Raw genomic sequence first — 19,807 nt, forward strand, 5'->3', positions numbered from 1 at the left:
TCTTTTCCTGCAGGGAATCATTCTTATGAAATCCAAACACATGGAAATTTGTTCAACTTTCGAGGCTCTACAGCACACGCGTGCCTTAGGGGTTGAGTCTTCCGATGTCGTGTCCTCCTACCTATTAGCCCAAAACATCAAGTAAACTTTTTCAGGATTTAAGGTGGGTGATATACTGATTAATAGCTCTTAGTCTCTGAGGTTAATGTAAGAGTAAATCACTTAGCGTGATGTGCACCATATTAATCAAATATTCCATTTGATGCACACGCTATTCAATAGATTAATCAGTCAAGCTTATGGTATTAAGCCTATAGACTGTACATGGTGCTTATTTTTTTCTGAGTCGCAGCCATACCGTAGTAAAATTGCCAAATGTGGCAGATGAATTCCCTGCATTGAATAGTTTAAAAATGCGATGGTGCATCAGTCAGTAACGTGACAGCGACCGCAGGAGGGTTGTGTGAGGAGAGCAGTAATACAAGCCTAACCCAGCTTCTGTCTGGTTTGTGGCTGCGCACGCTTTCAGGGCATTTATCTATCAGCTCACCATTAGGAAGGGAAAGCATCACGCCAAGCCAACACTTGACCCCACATTAAATACCTCTGGCCAACTTGGGGCCAGCGGTCACTGCTATCAGATGGTCCTCCGTGCATGGTTGCATGCCAGACATGAAATGCCCTCTAAGGCCATCAGAGGGAAATAGAGTGAGAGGACACGCAGGAGACAAACACACAAAGATAATGACAAGACTAAGAAGTCTTGGGAGTCACGCAGCCACGGCGAGGCTCGACTTGATATTCAAGGTTTGTCATGTAAAAAGCCACAAATGCGCTTTTTGCACTCCGACACAGTCTGCCCAATTCAAAGAGCAGGCTTCAAGCTCACGCACGCGAATAGTGCGAATACCGCCCTTATTGTCTCCGAGCTCTGCATTTAAACAGTCGAGCAGAGATCCTCAATCAGCAGCTCGCACAGCACAGATAAATTAGTAACGCTCTGTGACAGCGCTAAGCAGGCCTATCCCTTTAGATGGACGCGGATATAAAAAGCCTGATTTTGCATGACAACTATCACCCCCCCCCCCCCCCCCCCGCCTCCCCCTGTGACATTTTGTCCGTTTTAGCCCTGATTGAACTGTTAATCAGTCTAATGTGAGAGATGGCATGCTGTTTATGAATTCATCTATTCTGCATGGGCGCATGCCCGAGTCGTGACTGGAAACACACAAAGGCGCACAACTAAGCATGTGAGCACAAAAGAATAACCTGTGTGGACCAAATTATATTTGGATGCAAGATCAAATGTGTTTCACTTAAGTGTTGTGGTCGAGTGTTCATTCATGCAAATCGATGCCTCTTTTCTGGACATAAAAACCATAAAAGTGGCCATAAATTAAATGACCTCCTGGATGGATTAAAATAGTCAGCAGGAATAATGCACGCCTTGCTACCATCCACATGGAACTAATTGTCAAATCAATAATTTATGTCTTGAGCTCCAGCGATTCTCGAATTTCAAATATGCTACGCGTTTCAGAAATGTTGTCATTTAAAATACTGCGCCGTGAGGTACATCCTAACTGGAGAGTTAGCGTTACATGTAAAAATGCTTTAAAGGCGCTTCATGTCCGAAAATTGCGATAAATACCAACATTTACATGCACATCTTTACTTATGTCCCCTTCAACCTCTTTAAATATCAAAACATTCTCCACAGTATTTGGGATTGTGTATAAATACTTTGCATTCAGAATATTGGCATTTGCAACAGTTTCATGATTTGTCTTCATCGGTTAAATAGTCGTTGATAGTCCTCGTCACTAACAAACAATTGATAGCGGTGGTAGAGTACTTTTTTTTGTGTAGAAACAGCCCTAAACCCCCCTTTTGTTGCGCTCTGCCGACTGCGCTTGCATGTGTCGCTCACTACATGCAGTGTTTTGGTCGTGTGCATTTAATGTATTGTCTCAGACGTAATGTGGAATTACGGCCAGACATTCCTGCAGGGGCTTTTGGAGGACCAATCATCTGATGGCTTTTAGATGGACTGCAAATGTCCTCAGACAGATTCTTTTTTTTTTTTTTTTTTTTTTTTGCCTTTTTCTGTGATATTAATGCCCTCAATTCTTTGTGGCTGACCAAACCAAACCTGTGTACAAATCTGGGTTAACGTCACCTTTTGTCACGGAACAGCAAGTGAAGGGAGAGAACGAATTGAAATGATTTCATTTGGGTTGCACGTCGCGCTATTTATGGAGCCATCAATGAATCGTGCAGACTGGGATGCACGTTGCACACATGCACACACACACACACACACACACTCAAGTCTAGCCTACCTTCCGTGCTTGTTTATCTTCCCCCGCAGGAGGAAGAGTCTGGTGGACGTGACTGAGGGGGCGAAATGCTGCAGTCAGGCAGATAACAATCTGACCTCACATAAGTGCCACGGTAAAGGGGGTAAAGGGTGCAATTTTGAACTCTTTCCCTCTACGCTTCTCTTGGCCCTTTGGAAACTGTGTACGAACCTTCAATGTTCTCGTGGCAAGGCGCACACGAGGAGTGGAGAACCTACCATGATGTGGAACTTTTAAGACAATAAATATTGGACGGCATTTTGTTTTGAGCAGCCTCTAAAACAAATTAACCTCATTTGGGAAGGTACATCCAGTGTTTTAGGGGCACCGAGCCTGCAGGGACAATACTCAATAGATGCCAACATCTATTGAGTCTGTTTCCGGCACGCTATGTGGGCAAGTGTATAATGAAGCATGCTTGCGTGCTTGTGTGTGCAGGGGGGGGGGGGGGGGGGTTGGAGCAGGGGGGGGGGTGTAGCAGGAGGAGGAAGGGGTGACAGGGAAAAGTGTCTGTGTGTCTATGTGTGCATGCATGGATTTATGATGGGAGGGCTGTTGAATATGACCCACAATTCTCTATTTTATTTATTTTTTGCTGCGGGGGGGGGGGGGGTATAAAATGACTAATATTGTCACGCTTGACATATTTGGGATGGGGATAGGCTACAGTATGTGGGACAAATCAAATGGCCAACTACGCAGGTTGATCTCATCAAAGGAGTGAGCCTCACTCTCGCTCCTTCTTCACCTACAAATTAAATACAAACTACAAACTCACTCGCAATTTTACCGACTTGACGAAACATTTCTGAGGTAACCTGCCTGAATGCCTCGCTGTCCGAGATTCAAATACAACCGAGCGTGAATGTCTGTGATATAGTGCTCCACAATCTATAGCTTATTACATAAACATCCAGTTACCTACTCAATGTGCCTTCAATTCCAGATCGGGAGACCTCCGTGGGCTTTCAATTGTACCGATTTTTTCATGGGGGTCACGGGTAGCAGTTCACATAGGTTCACCATCGACCTGGGTTTGCCAGGGTGTAGCCTGCCTTTCACCCTGAATGAACTCTGATCAAATCCATCTCCAGCTGTGACCCTGAACAAGGTGAGAGCGATGAATGAATGACGTTATTTCTCGATATATTTTTTTGTCTTCAGCGTGTCGCCGAAAAACACAACAAATGCAGACGGTTTATAAGAGTGTCACTACAAAACAATAAATACGGATGCTCTATAAGAGCCATAAGTAAAGCAAAAGCCAGGGCCAAGCTATATTAAATGCCTCAAAACATTTCATCATCATCAATGAAAATACCGAAACCATCTGTGATATTCGAGTGGAGGACAGATGTTGTTCTCTATTAAATACAACACAATATGTCACCACAGCGATAATCAGCAATCTTCTTAGGCTTTCGGGTGTTTTGTCACGACAACAAAAACGACCAAATGGTTGACTTATTTGCCCCGTGTGAATCCAAGCATTTCATGAAAATCTCATGAAAAATTGATATGCTAATCAAACATACCTCCTGTGTATAGTGAAAACTCAAAGGTTGTCCACCTCACTGGTCAAAAACCACGTGGCAATTCAAAGCCCATGCCTTTCATGATGCATGACCTCCGAAAGTTTTAAGGATGCATAAATCCAAATTCAAACAAAAGTGTATTCTTGTTTAATTTTCTGTTATATTTGCCATTGCGTTTGAGTACTTGATTGTGTTCAGCCAGCTACTCATCAGATGCTCTTCTGGTGTTTTCATCTTCAACAAGCTGTTCTGGGATTTTTCTTCTTAATCTGAATTGTTCCCTCCTCCACCCACATATGAAATAATCCGCTCCAGAATGCTCAGCACGGATGCATAGATGAAAACAATTTTGTAGGGCAATGTGGCATTGTCTAATCAACAACCTTGTTTCCTTCACGGATCAACACCGTATTCGTACAAAAATATGCTTTTCGTCGCCCAGGTGGATATTCCACTTCTGAAAGTGAAAGTTTGGCTGGGGGCGTGGAATTCCACTTTGTAGATGGGGCTGGGGTATGCCGACAATCTAACTGGTTGCCGAGCCTGACATATTCCCACCTTCATAATGTTCTGCCTGTGCCTGCGTGGGTTTTTTCCGGGTGCTCCGGTTTCCTCCCACATTCCAAAAACATGCATGGCACGCTGTTTGAAAACTCCAAATTGTCCCTCAGTCTGAGTGTGCGCACGATTGGTTGTTTGTCTCTGTGTGCCCTGCGATTGGCTGGCAACCGGTTCAGGGTGTATCATTTTCTTGATAAGATAGATGGTTGCTCTGTACAGCCTTTGCCATTGGCCAGAGAAATCTAACGGGAACATAACAATTTATCAACGCATCTTGACCAGCATCACAAACAGCAACAAAACTGAGTAAATCAAGCATGACGGGTTCTGCGCAATGGTAATTTAAATTTGTTTAGCGTCGTTAGAGTCACACTGATCTAGTCATCTTGTTTGAGCAAGCTGGACTTGGGCTCATGTTCACTGGTTGCACATTTACGCAACCTGCCAAATAAGCACAAGACAATCGCGGTTATTGCGTGCAAGGTTCAGTGAAAGTCCCAATTTCAATCAGGAGTGTGTGCTGATGTGTTTATTCATACACTTTACGAAAATGTGTTTTCATGTCTCACTTGATTCATCTTTGCTTGATTCGTCTGACTGCTGACAGGTTTCCATGACTCCGTACATGGCTGCCCTCCTGCCTGCCTGCCTGCCTCCCTCGCTGTCTTTTTGCTTATCTGCAGGACTATTAAGTGTGTGGGTGTGTGTGCGTGCGTGTACACTGAATGGATTTGCATGAGAGCCAGTGGGGTGACCCTGCTCTCTCACGCCAAGGCTTCTGAGGAACAAATAGGACTAGTCGGATGTCGTGACAGCACTCACATCAGTTTAAATAAGAGTGCTGTGCTGCAGCCGTGTATGCGTGCATGTGTGTGTGTTAAAGTAAGCATCCAGGCACGCATTTAGTCCAAAAAGCTTTATGAGGCTTTGAATGTGCCTGAGTGTGCCACTGTGTGTTCAACCAGTCAGCATGCAATATCTTTTGGAGGTTCGGTAGAGAAGAAGAGAGAGATATTAACAGTTTAATGAGCTCAGTGCCATTCACACATACACACACATGCATGCATGCACGAACACACACACACACACACACACACGCGCACGCATGAAGGAACAGGTTTGCTCTGTGAGACCAAGCAGCCTTTTGAATAAATGAATGCTGTCATGGGGTTAACCAGAGTTCACTGGCACACCACTGCAATATGAATGAGCCCAGACCACAACAATGACCGACACTTCGTCCTGGTTATGTTGCCTGGGAAGTCTCTCACACATATACCAGGTGACCTTAGGGATTGCTCACGACTTTTGCCGAATCAAATCAAGTTTATTCATTTTAGTCTCGATACCTGAAAATGTTTTGTAATGGGATATGTGGGTTCATGGCACATAAGTGTGGTTGACAAAGTTTTAATTTTGGCGGTATCGCTTGAACATAAATGTAAAAGCTTGAGCACTTTATCGTAGCGCACACACACAGTTCCGAGTTAAGGCGTCCCCCCCCCCTCCCCACCCCTTTGTTTGCATTGTGTTTCTCCGGTTGCTTCCTGTCACATTTCAAAAACCTGCATTTAAAATTTTGAAAGGGTCTCATTTGTCGAGAGATGTGAATGTGAGTCTGAATGCTTGCTTGTCTGTATGTGCCCTGTGATCGACCTGTGACAAATCAAGGACGTACTAAAGAAAATGTATGAGTTAAATTAATTTGTATTATATATCATTATATTTGCCCAAATGATCAACTCTATTGTGAGTCAAAACACAGCGTTCAAAAATAACAAAAAATAGTTTATTTCTTGCTCCAGTCTCCGTCACAAGTGAGAATTCTCTGCCAATCAAGTGATGAAATGCACCATAATAAGCTCTTCCCTAATGGAACGGATACTCCAAAGTAAGGTAGTGACGTTACGAATCTAATATTTTGGGACCCTTTACAACGCTACAAAGTGGGATGAACCATTGTGCTGAGTGGAGATTACATTCTGGGAATTTTATTGATGGTGCTTCTGTGGACTCATTCAGGTAGTCTGGAATTAGGAAGTCCACACTGCCTGCGAGTCACCACACAGCCCGAGGTACAACGGTTGATAAACAACAAGATAAATGTGCGTCACAGGGGCGGGACAAGGGAAGTGTGGCATGCGATGGGCGCGTGCGCAAATTGTACGCTGGGCAAGTTTTACTATACGTTGACTCACACACGTTTTGTTTTTTTTTTACTTGAGCCTTTCTTCAACCCCGAAGGTGTGGGGGAGCATCCTTTTGGCGGGTTCACTCGCATGATACGATGCTGCATATACACACACACAGACAAACACAACAGCTCTCTCTCAGGATTTGTTGTTGCCTGAGCACGAGAGAGAGAGAGAGAGAGAGAGAGAGAGAGAGAGAGAGAGAGAGAGAGAGAGAAAGAGAGAGAGAGAGATCATGTTGTATGTGCATGACTAGGAATGAGCTGGCTGTGAGACACAATTATGGCAGATTAGTGAAGCCACACTGAGAACCTGAGTCGGTGCCGTCTGGACCCACAGACAATGATCTCCTGGGTCACACCTCACACACACACACACACACACAGGAAGGATATTCACATGGTGAAAGACATGGTGAAGTGGAAAAAAAAAAATTGGTGACGACGCATTCGCCCGTAGCTCGTAAATTCCAATCTGAGCTGTCTGCGTTCAGTCTGTCAGCACTCCATGAATCGCCCGAATGATCATAAACTTCCATATGACAAATGCACTAGAGGAAACAATGACAAGACATGATGACCGGCGCAGTAAGCAAAGACTAGGGCAACTTTCATCGACAGACACATTCCAGCACACAGAATGAGGGTCTGCTTGGGTGGTAAACCTCTATGTGAAAGCACAACACAATTGGCATGATTTTTGCTGATGCCCGACCACAGGTTGACCATATCGTCATCAAATCTCAATATCTGCCTTGTGGTCTACAAAAAAAAAAAAAGGCTGTACATATTACACAAGAGTTGCAGTCATTTTTACATTGAAGATGAATTGACTTCTAGGATCTGCATACGTGTGTGTATTGTTTTCTTTGAAGCAATACGGTACTGAATTGTTTAAAATCTAAAATCTTCAACTCCCTTTTATATGCATACAGGTTTCATTTTTGGTTCTTTGGCCAGAGCTTTGTATTCACTTTCTTTTTGACTCCAAGAAAGCCCACGATATCAGTCAAAAGTGCTGAATTTGAATATTATTTACATGACGCTAATTGTGGTAGCAAACAGCCTCACCTCAGATTGTACAATCCCTCACTATTTGGACTGGGGAGGCAGTTTCTGTTTTTGCTACACTTCTCCAATATAGGTTTCAAACACTTTTAAAACACACAGAGTCAAGTCAATGGATTTTAATATTGGTGTGGTGCGTAGTTTGTTTTGCTGATTGCATAAAGCCACAGATGAAAAAATGCAAGGTGAGGCAGACAATACTCTGCCTCACTGAAGGGGGTGTACAACACAGTCTTGCAAATTTGATGGCAAATATGTCACTCCGTTTGGCTCATGAACATGGAAATCCGACTCTAAAGTCAGTCCCTAAACCAGCAATGAGCCTTGCTCTACGTCACTGACTAATATTATAGTGTGGTGTGTGCCGTCCAACTTGAACAATCTTACTACATGTGGCAATAAATCAAATCCAAAATCACATGCAAAAATATATTATAATGAAAGGTAGACATATTTTTTTTTGCCAAAATAGACCTTTCAAATGTCGCCTCATATTTTCAGACCAATTTCTTTCTTGCAGATTATCGAGCCGCGTGTGCGTGCGTTTGCATGCGTGTGTACGTGTGAAGGCGAGCTACACTTCAGTCTGTCATCTCAATCTGATCTCTATCACCCACGGCTGTCTGGATGAGGTTATCTCGCCACTGGACCACCCCTGCTGAAGGAAAGGAGTGCACCACAGGAGTGTATTATGTCCTCTGCCATACACTCATGTTTGCTTTATCTGTCATTCATCAACTTTCATTAACACATGTCCTGTTCTAGTCGTGCATGAACTCAAGGGGAGCTGTGGCTGAATTCTTACAAAATGCAATTTTTTTTTCCCACTTACCTTCGTATACAGAGGTGGCAAATCCGGGTCCATAAAGTGAAACTCTGCCACAGTTTGGCTCTCGCCACTGGTGCTTGATTAGAAGCAAACAGGGAGTTATTAGTTTCAGTTGCTGTAGTACACAACCCCCACAGTGTCATCATAAGAATTGTTACACATATTTTGCTGACTTTATTTAGCTACATGGCAAAAGTCTACTAGGTACTGTATCAGGCCAGAGTATAGTGTATTAGAATAATACTTTGCTACTGGTGTCAATAAAAATGTTGCAGTATTGTCATTTTGCAGCTCCTCCCTTGTCTCATTAGATTGCGCACCTGTAACTAATTTTGCAAGTACTCCAACTCTACACAATGGATATTAAAACCAACCTTCACATGTCAAGTGATTTGTAGGCCTTATATGCAATAAAACAAATAAGAAAAACTTGTTTTCTAAACTTTACAGCTAACAGAATGAACCAAAACATGTCAACTCACCCTCGTGAGGCCCACCCTTTGGAACAGTGTTGGTAGTTCCTTCCTCAGTTCCAGGCTGTGAGATAAGGACTTTTTGTCCAGTCATGTGAAGCGAGCGTGTCTCAATCTAGAAACACAGGCAGAGTGACCCAATTTATATTTTCAGAGGCTATATGCTGACTTATTCAGTATTTTCCAGACAGAAATACATGAACAGAGCTGGATTTTTATATAATTACAGCCGGATGAGGTAACTAAAACTGTTGTTGCAAACATTTTTGTTATCATTTTCACTGCGGTGATCAATTTGGAAGCCACGATGCCAACACTAAAAACCAGTGGTGCCCAACCTTCCTTCCAGGCCTGGCTGTAAAAATCGACTTTGCATGACTTTCAATTGCTATTTTAAAGCGTTGGCACTGAAAACAAAGCTAACTACAGAGTAATTCAGCATTTTATGAACAATATAATTTTTAAGACACCGAAATTGCAAATCGTTCATCAAAAGATAACATGACTTATTGCTGCTTTGGTATGGTGGCTGCGCAGCTAGCTAGCTTGGTGTGGATAAAATGCTCACGTTTACGTGGGCAGGTTGTGCAGATTCTGCTTGAACTTTGATCCTTTGCACTCCATCACTTGGGTGTTACCGCCACACAAGCACGTTCAGGAACTACTCTAGTGGGCTGGTTATGTTAAAATGTGTGTAACTTGTGCAACTTCTCGAGTGTATTCTCCTTAGGTTTTTATTTTCTTGACAACCCTTCCGCTCCTTCTTGCGTAATATGTTGCAAAAAAAAAAAAAGATATACAGTATAAATCTATATATATATTGCGCGTCGTCCCGCACGCGATCTGTCCTTCCGTCTGTCCCTTTTCAAAACGTACCTACTTCACCGCGCCGCTGCACGCCGCCACTGCGCCGCTCAGGCAGTGGCTCACTACGATCGTGCGGGCATCTTAGCGAAAAAATGTTGTCTACCCACAAGCATTGCAATGAAATTGTTAGTTGTTTAGTAGAGCTAAACATCTCTTTATTTTCGCGATAAGCAATTAAGATGAACCAAGCAACAACACTTTTGTGGGCCGAAGGCCCACCTTACCAGCCTTCCGCAGGAACTATCTGATGAGCCGCCCGGAGGGCGGCGAACCAGCTAGTATAAATATATGGTTTCTCGTCGCTTATAGTCGTCCTGACTTGTAAACAAAGAACAATAACAAAAAAGGCAGAACCAAAACAATGCCTTAGTGAGCAGCTATGTTTGGCATTAAACACGAGTTGGTGCATAATTACAAAAATCTGAAAAGTCTATGTCAGGAAAAATGACCACCACAGCAATTTGCAATATAATATAAACAGCTCCAAGTGGAGTAGGGAAGCCCTACCCCCTTAAATTTAAGGATCTGTTGCTTCAGATCTGCTATTTCTCTTTGGCCTTCATCATCTCCCATGTTTTAGGGCGTGTGTCAGAAATTTAGCAGGCAGCACAGCGGTGAGCCCACCAATATCCTCTAACCCCCCTCCCCGCTCCCACCACCTTTTGCATCCTGTCAACAACAGCTTGTGCGCGGCTGTGTGCAGCTGAATTAGGCGGGACACGCTGACTGCCAAGATGATATCTGATGATTAGGGACCAACATGCCCCCAAGGCCAGTTGCCTAGGATATGAGAGCAACAATAGCAGCAACAAACACAAAGTGCAGAGAGAGAAAAAAAAGATCAACAGTGCGTCACCGGCTTCTTGAGATTTAACAGCCGTTGGATTGAACAGCAAGAGGTGACCCACATTGTGTGCAACCTTTGAAGCAATGGCCTCCAAATCCGCCTCTTAGGCCACCATTTATTTGTTATGCGGATATCAATTTCAGAAAACTAAAAGGTGGCATTGGACTGACAAATATCAGTTATGAGTGCATGAAACGGGATATTCTTATGACGGAGACAATCAACCTACGGAACGAACAAGGGGGGATTATGAACTTTTAGCCAGTTGGTGAAAAATGAAGGAAACGGGTCTTTTTAGTCAAGACAATTTCAAGAATCGGTAAATGGTGTTAATTCATTCTATTTTACCCTTGTATGACCGTTGGATGTTAAAATATGATATAAGTATTACCTGCAGAAAGATCTGAACTAGAAACAGCTGTATAAATATTACGATTAGAAATGGTTTCAAAATCCAAACAAAATGGAGATTGATCATTATCCCGGAACGGACCGAATTCAATCTTCGATATTCAGAAGTAGCACAGGACTAGAAAAGACTGTTGAACAAAATGTCTGTCTAGCTTCTCAATCATCCAGGTTATGGCAATCTGCAAACGTTGAATAAAATGAAGTAGAAAATGGATTTAGCCTGTGAACGACTTAAATATACTCCAGTCGACAGGAAAGAACCAACCTCACTACAGGTCAATTTTGTGATCTACTTCAACTTTGACTTTGCACCACTTTGCTTCCAATACAATTGTTGAATGTTTCTACAAGCAAAAGACACGGTTGCGCCACGGCTTCGCCAGACTACCGGTGTGGGTGAAAGAACAGCAGTGGACTCCTGCAGAGGAATTATGCCCAGCAGCTGGTTCATGTATGCTGATGATGCATTGGTTAAGATGAAAGACTGGAATGTAGATTTGTTTACGGAACTCATCAACTCTGTGGTCAGAAACATCGGTTTCGTTCAAAAAGACAACGAAAAGGCCACATTACCGCTTTTGGAATTGCGAGTTGTGGACATGGAAGGACGGACACGTCAATATTGAGGTCGTCAGAAAACGGAGCGGTATTTTTTTTCTTTGACTCCCATCACCCAATGGCACACAAGCTAGGAGTTATCAGAACACTTGAGGACAGAGCAGAAAAATCCCCCACCACCGACAACGGAAGACAGAAGAGGCAGACTCACATTATCCGGGTCACGCTGTGGGTTACAAACTGGGTCGTTGTTAAATTTGCCAAAAGAAGAAGGGTCACTAAGCCGAAGCCTGACGTCAGGAACAGAAGGTTGCTTTTGTAGAGAAACCCAGAAGGATTTTCTTCAAAAGTAACAGGCCGATTGATTTCAAAACACACAGCACTCAGACAAACGGTGAGCGGCTTGTTCAGGTTGAGAATCTGCTGATCTCCTGCAAATTCAACGTGAAGCGTGCCCCTAATGAGCTGTTTTGCCACAACACGAGTAAACGCACGATTGGCGTGCGAGACGGTCATTTCACTAACCACACTGGGCAAGAACAACAACACTCTACTGTTCACCAGCCCCAGGAAACACACCCCGTGGGACATAAAAGAGGGACTCCGCATCTAAAATTTGCAACTGAAAAAGCTTGTTGGATGAATGGTCAGATGTCTTCAGCAAACAAAAAGAGTCCAGTTGCATTGATTCAACCTTAGCAGAATGTTGAACTAACAACTTATCTGCCTCCATTTTTGTTTCAGAATAATACATTGAAAAAAAACAATCCAGGATCTTGGCACCAAATTACAATTTTAATCTTTGACAGCATTTTGTGCCGTTTGTCAAGTGTCAAATGTGTCTTTTGGTGAACAGGCTTGGTAACTATCGCGCGGTTGCCAAGTCTTGTTGTAGTCATGGTGGTGAAATATTTGTGAGATACAGTACATGATACAGCGGCCCGGTGGCTCCAGTGGTTAGCACGTCGACCGCACAGTGAAGAGGTTGTGGGTTCAATCCCGGCTCCGGGGTTCCTGTGTGAAGTTTGCATCTTCTCCCCGGGCCTGCGTGAGTTTTGGGCGGCCCGGTAGTCCAGTGGTTAGCACGTCGGCTTCACAGTGCAGAGGTACCGGGTTCGATTCCAGCTCCGGCCTCCCTGTGTGGAGTTTGCATGTTCTCCCCGGGCCTGCGTGGGTTTTCTCCGGGTGCTCCGGTTTCCTCCCACATTCCAAAAACATGCGTGGCAGGCTGATTGAACACTCTAAATTGTCCCTAGGTGTGAGTGTGAGTGCGAATGGTTGTTCGTTTCTGTGTGCCCTGCGATTGGCTGGCAACCGATTCAGGGTGTCCCCCGCCTACTGCCCGAAGACAGCTGGGATAGGCTCCAGCACCCCCCGCGACCCTAGTGAGGCTCAAGCGGCTCGGAAGATGAATGAATGAATGAGTACATGATACAAATATGGTACTTTACTACTACCTTTTCTGCTTAGACTTGAGACATTTAATCTTGTTAACATCGTTGCTTTTGAAGTGTACTTTCGGCCTTTTTGCATTTTTGCATCTGCCATGGTGCAAAATCAGTCATCAGAACCAGACTTCATAATTACGTTCAATTAAGTTCACATCACGTGTTTGGTGGGAATGCATGGAAGCTAAAATTAAATCATCCTTCCTTCTAATGTGAGGTGGAGTGCATGAAAGGCGAGTCACAAATTGCCAAGAATGCTACAAAAGTTTACAGGGTGACTGCACAGGGCTTGAATGCAACACTGCTGCGGCTGGTTAGCCGCACTGGTCTAAGCTGCATGCTGCTAAGTACTAACTGGGCTGTTCTCTTAAAGTTCTCTGCGATAATAAGGATGAATGGAGAGCAGCTGTTTGGGGTGTAAAGCAAAGCATAGAAAGCATGGTTTCGAAAAGAATGTGGTTGAAATTAATCTCGTGGAACATGCTCAAGGCCATGAACAAAAGAAAAAAACACCCGTTACATAGTGTATCAACTGTATCGGCATACTGTAGAAAACACACGTGTTAAAAAAAGTTTTTAGTTTCGTTTTTTTTTTTTCTCTGTGAATCTGGAGCAACGCACACGCTTTAGTCATTCAGCTCCTCTGAGACGTCTCTGTGGACACTGTACGTGACTCACGTTACAGCGGCAGTAATATGACTTATCGCATTCAAGTGTGGAGTCACCGCTAGAGTTGTCACAGAGGGTTTGATGGCACCGAGTGATAATGGGATTGCCTATTCTCCCTTCAAAGGTAATTTGAGCTTTTTATATAATACTCCAAATCCCACAGGCCGTCTCTCGCTCCCTCGTCAGTCGCTTTCATTCTATTTTGCGGCACTATCTCGCTTTACAGATCGGCCTCGTGCTGCCTATGTGACCACTGGAGTAGGTCGGGGGGTTGGGCCAGCAGAAGAGGAAAAGGGCCGCTCAAGGAAAAGACCGAGAAACGCAAGAAAGAAGGGAGGGATGAGTTTCACATTAATGCAAACACAGCTCTACACATTCCTCACGGGCCGTGCATCCTGTTCTCTCATCCAAACCCTCGAGGCTCACGCGAGACGCCGCACGTACGCACGTCTCAAACCCCTCCGCCCAAAACCGTGCCCAGTCTTCCTGTGGCATACTTCCTTTGACCAATTTTGTTTTTCTTTCTTTCCTTTCCGCTCTGTCCACTAGTAGTGTTCTTTTCGTTTTGGCCGTCCTGAACTCATTCGTTCTAATGAAATACCTAAACACATTTGGTCAGGAAAATTTATCACGGTTTGAGGATATATAACATTGCAAGAAAAGTGAACAAAGTCACACGATGTGAAAAGGTCAACGGTGTACAGGAATTACATATTAGGGGGTGAAAACGCAATTTTACAAGAGATAAATCCCAAATATTATGAGAAAAAGGCCATAATGTTGTCGGAACACAATTGTTTCCGTCAGTGTAAAGAGAAATTTGTGAGGAAAAGTTCTCAGTTTCATGAGAATGAAGGTACCGGTAATCTTATGAGGAAAGCCATGGAGGAAAAAAAGCAATGATTGGAAGACTAGATGTTATATTATTGCAGCAATTAATGAATATTTAAAGGGGAATATAATTCATTCATTCATTCATCTTCCTAACCGCTTGATCCTCACTAGGGTCGCGGGGGGTGCTGGAGCCTATCCCAGCTGTCTCCGGGCAGTAGGCGGGGGACACCCTGAATCGGTTGCCAGCCAATCGCAGGGCACACAGAGACGAACAACAATCCATGCTCACACTCACACCTAGGGACAATTTAGAGTGTTCAATCAGCCTGCCATGCATATTTTTGGAATGTGGGAGGAAACCAGAGCACCCAGAGAAAACCCACGCAGGCCCGGGGAGAACATGCAAACTCCACACAGGGAGGCCGGAGCTGGAATCGAACCCGGTACCTCTGCACTGTGAAGCCGACGTGCTAACCACTGGACTACCGGGCCGCCCATATTAATATAACAAAAATCTGTGCTTTTGTGCATTTGCATTTCTTCAGTGCTAATGCATGTGAGCCAGTCTTGACTTGGAATGCTCTTGTCAAAATTACTGCTGTGATTTTTTTTTAAAACGCTAAAACATTAAAAAAAATCACAATGAATATACTGCATATGGGCAACACAAGAAGCTTTTGAATGTGTCGCAAAAGAGAAACAACAGGAGCCACCAACCCTTCGGACATGAAAAATTAAGTATTAGTCCATGAAATGGACTAATTCGAGTCTTCGGGGTCTGACATTAAGCCTTTTGGGCTGGTGGCCCTGTTGGGCCAATATTAAGCCAAGTTGTGCCTTGCCAGAACCAGCACTGGCCCGGATTAAAACCATACTTATAAAATTTCACAATTAAACATATTGACCTCCTATTAGAAAAGTGTTCAGTCTTAATGGCCAAAGTGCACAAATGTGACGGCACGATTTGCTTTGAACCAGGCTGAGCTGCGGTTGAGGGTGGGCCGTCCAGATCCATTTCTCCATAAATCGGTTAACGTTGCCACATCTATGTCTAATCGCTGAAGACGTTGCCCGTGGTAATACTTGCCACTGGTTGTCGCCACTCACCACAACTGACTGCACGGTACAGCAGAATCAAAAATGTGGAGCAAAGTAAGTACTAAGAATGATTGGGCTCCTGATCCATTCCACGTGCCCCACCCCTTAAGGCCGAGTGAGGTCTGGTGATGGCTCTGAATCACTTTAGTGTTCTGGCTTCTGCTTTTCTTCATCCACCGAGTTGGATGCAGGCCTTCCAGAGCTCACAAGGCCAACTATGACCAACAAGCATCGAGATTGAGGGCCAATGAGATGACTCGAAAACAGAGGCAGCCTACAAAGATTTCTTTCGAGTGAAACACAACCAGAATTGAATGTGATACTCTAATGGCCACATATTCTATAGTCTTTTTCCCACAGAATCATGTCTTCCATTACATGGGAGCTGCCATGTCTTGGGGTAAGGAGCTGAATTTAGAGCCAGATCTATCATTTTAATATTCTCGGGAATCTGTTGTTTATTATCACAAAGTATGACAAGTACAACGGATTTAACTCTGCATCTGACTTGGATCCATTCATTTTCGGTTCCGCTCATCCTCTTGTTATGCTGATATGCTTATCTCTCAGCTCACCCAGAACTGGAATGAGGTCAAAATGGAAAATGGCTGGCTGGATGGAAACGGATGGAGAAGTGTCAATGCAAAAACAAATAATAATGGGAGACGATCACTACCACCAAAGTCAAAATGTTTAATTAGATCATCAGTAGGCCATAACTTAAAATGCTCCAAAGATGTATTGTACTGATTAACTGAATTACCACAATAAAATGTCTCTTTGTGTCAGTTTTTTTTTTTTTTGAATCAGTGATTCTGTTTTACGGTTGACAAGGACAGTCAAAATTGAGACCTATTTTCTTTGTGAAGACTTTTTTTTTTTTTTTTTGCTTCAGCTATTGAATGAGATTGTGCAGCTGCGCCTAATATTGTGGCCAGAGAATTCAACGAGACTTTAATTTCAAAATCTACCTCCGTACGACTAAGTGAAAAGCGTTTCTGCGGCTCTCGCGACTGAGTCGGGCAGCACAGAGGATCATCATGTTTTAACATGTGCTCGTTAAGCCTCAATTATTGAGTCAGGATCCACAGCGCTGAAGCACGACTGACCTTTTCAACTCGGCACAGACAGCAGCGTTTGCATGCACACTGGCATACATGCGCCTGTATGCACGCAGGCTCCATATGGCACAATTAACCTTTTGAACTACACGCAGATACAGAGTCTGAGGGGCGCGCACATGAACATACAAAGACGCACATGCTTAGACTTAAACATGCAAGACTGGGCGTGTATGTTAAAAAGTCCCAAATAAATCCTTGATTGGAAGCCTCCTTAAAATGCCACATGACGCGTGCTTTGATGGGCGAGAGCGGAAATGGCTTCTCATGAAAACGGACAGCTGCAATCATGAGGAGGGTTACAAAAAAAAAAAAAAAGCCTCTTGAACTGGAAAATTATTTCTAGGCAGACAAAAACACAATAAAATTGTCAAATCAGACACCGGAACCCCATCTCACGATTGCCATTATCATTAACGACTGTAGATTTGCATTTGTGGTGTCTAACTTTTATGGTTCTTAATTAAATGTGTATTTTTTTAAAAATTGCACATATAACGCACAATATAAAAGTTTTATGTTGTGTATTTTATTGAGCATTGGATCCACAACACCTCAGCCAAAATTCTGGCTCTCGGATATTGCCTGGCGACCATGTGCCACACAGCTGGGCGCAATCCATTGCTTTCTCATGGTGTGCTCAAGTGAATAAACCACACCTGTTCCCCGAATCAATCTCTTCCCTTCCCATCTCAAAACTACCGTGCACATGATTATGTAGCCCCGTTAAAAAAAGGGGAATAGGGCGGGAAATAAGTGAAAGGAGATGTTGTCTTCAGCTGTCTGCCCTTTTTTTTTACCGATAAACTATTTCCCAAAACATGAAATAACCATCTCGGATACACTGTTAAAATTTATTTAAAAATTAGCAAATTTAGCAAGAGATGAAAGAATTTGTTCCCACAGAGCAGTTTCAATGAGCTGCTTTCAAACTTTTATTTTCAAAAAAGCTGTCCCATATGTTAACCTAACTGTGGTGTTCAAGAGTACCAGCACCAGAACATTATCTTACAAACAATCTCACCATGGGTTTATTTGGCTAACTCGACAGTGCAGACCAGTACTCTAAACACATTACCTCAATTTGATTAGGATCTTTCCGCCTGTTGGCCTGCTAGCAGGCCAGCTCCTCAAGTCTCTGTCACTCATTTTTGCTCCCTATCTCCTCTTCCTCCTCCTTCTCCACATCTAAGCCTCCTGCCGGACTCGCATCCCGTGAACCCCAATTACGGAAACAGGAGATGACAGTGGGGGTCGGTGGAGCAGAGAGGTGATGGCTAGAGGAGCCGTACAACCTGCGGAAGAATTAAGACAGGCCTGTGTTTGTATCTGCTCAGATAAACAACAAGTGAAACTGAACAAATCAATGAGTCATTTGATCCTAGTTGGGACTTATCAAGGGTGGCACAGTGGATGTACCGGAAGGAAGTGTCTATCCAGGTCAGGTTAAAGCAAGACTTGTCCATACTCAAATTCAAAGCTTTTTGGAAAGGCGTCATTTCCATACAACATCATGGACGCAACAATGTACACGGCGTGGCAGGGGTTCTCTCTGTTTGTGTGCAAGGAATGTTTCGAATGCTACCGTTTCAACCTAAATATTCAAGACATGTGTAACTCATTCACTCCCAAAGACGTGTTTAAACGTCTTTTCAGACTTGGTCCAGAATTGGCTTGTACTGAATGACTTAATAGAAAGGAAACTACATTCAATTGAATTAAAGTCGATAGATATCCATTGCTACTTGCTGACGTGCCCTGCTTCCACAAACAACATTCGTCAAAGGAGCAGTATCTGTGCTTGGTGGTTGCGCCTTCTCGGCAGCACGCCTGTACCAGCACAGATTTTGATTGGGACGAATGTCGGCGCCATTGACTGTCGGTGCTGGACAGACCTGGGGCGCTTGTGTTTTTTGCGCCAGTAATGGGCAGCATTTTTCACAACCCCGATTTGTTCAGTGGCTATGTCAGCGCTGTTGGACAGTTGGCGTCGGTGCGGCTGGATGGATGGCCGCTGAAGTTGAGGATGAGGAGAGAGGAGCGTTGGCGAAGAGCGCCGATGCGTATTTGGAACCGTGAGTTGCCGCTTGGAATTGAAATGGATTTCCATGGGACAGGAGAAGTGAACCAATCTCTTTTTTCGTCAATGGATGCTACAGCTTCTTGTTGACTTTGAAACTTAGCTTGTAGCCGACGTGTGCACATTTTGAGCATGACGTCTCTGATCCACTGGTTAAAGGACACTTTGATTCTCTCCTCTTTCATCTCAAACCGCTTCAAACAACAAAGCGTGTGACGGAAAAGTGGTTAGGACTGCACGACTGTTTGTGTTTTATGTTATGTGTTGTGTTTATTATTTTACTTTATGTTAACTGTTTTGTAAAGCGCTTTGTGACAGCTGCCGCGGTTGTGAAAGCGCTATATAAATCAGAATGTATTGTATTGTATTGTATTGTAACAGGGTTGCAAACAGACAGGACTTAGTTTACAAAAGCAGTCACTTTTGCAAACTTAGCGATTTGGTTGTTCTATATAGTGGGTTGTAGTCGATTGACACTAAGAAACAGAGTTGAACGTATCGTTTTTTCCAATGTGCTATGTGGTCTTGTTCACGAGTGGGGGTAGGAGGGAGCGGGAGATCGACAGGCGGATCGGTGCAGCGTCTGCTGTGATGCGGACGTTGTATCGGTCTGTCGTGGTGAAGAAGGAGCTGAGCCAAAGGGCGAAGCTCTCAATTTACCGGTCGATCTACGTCCCAACCCTCATCTATGGTCACGAGCTATGGGTCGTGACCGAAAGAACGAGATCCCGGATACAAGCGGCTGAAATTAGTTTTCTCCGCAGGGTGTCCGGGCTCTCCCTTAGAGATAAGGTGAGAAGCTCAGTCATCCGGGAGGGGCTCAGAGTCGAGCCGCTTCTCCTCCACATCGAGAGGAG

At 43.9% G+C, this 19,807-nt stretch overlaps 1 long non-coding RNA gene across 1 annotated transcript in view; it reads right to left on the bottom strand.

The window, feature by feature from the left end:
- LOC127608865 (uncharacterized) overlaps nt 1-9,691 on the bottom strand; it is a 55,726-nt gene extending 46,035 nt beyond the window's left edge. The window contains exons 1-2 of the long non-coding RNA XR_007964400.1: nt 9,027-9,691; nt 8,548-8,620 (exon numbers count right to left, since the gene is read on the bottom strand). This is a non-coding gene — a long non-coding RNA (uncharacterized LOC127608865). The remainder of the gene's footprint in view (nt 1-8,547; nt 8,621-9,026) is intronic.
- Between the last annotated feature and the right edge of the window lie 10,116 nt (nt 9,692-19,807).

This window comes from Hippocampus zosterae, chromosome 10, assembly GCF_025434085.1.
Source record: "Hippocampus zosterae strain Florida chromosome 10, ASM2543408v3, whole genome shotgun sequence".
Taxonomy (NCBI): domain Eukaryota; kingdom Metazoa; phylum Chordata; class Actinopteri; order Syngnathiformes; family Syngnathidae; genus Hippocampus; species Hippocampus zosterae.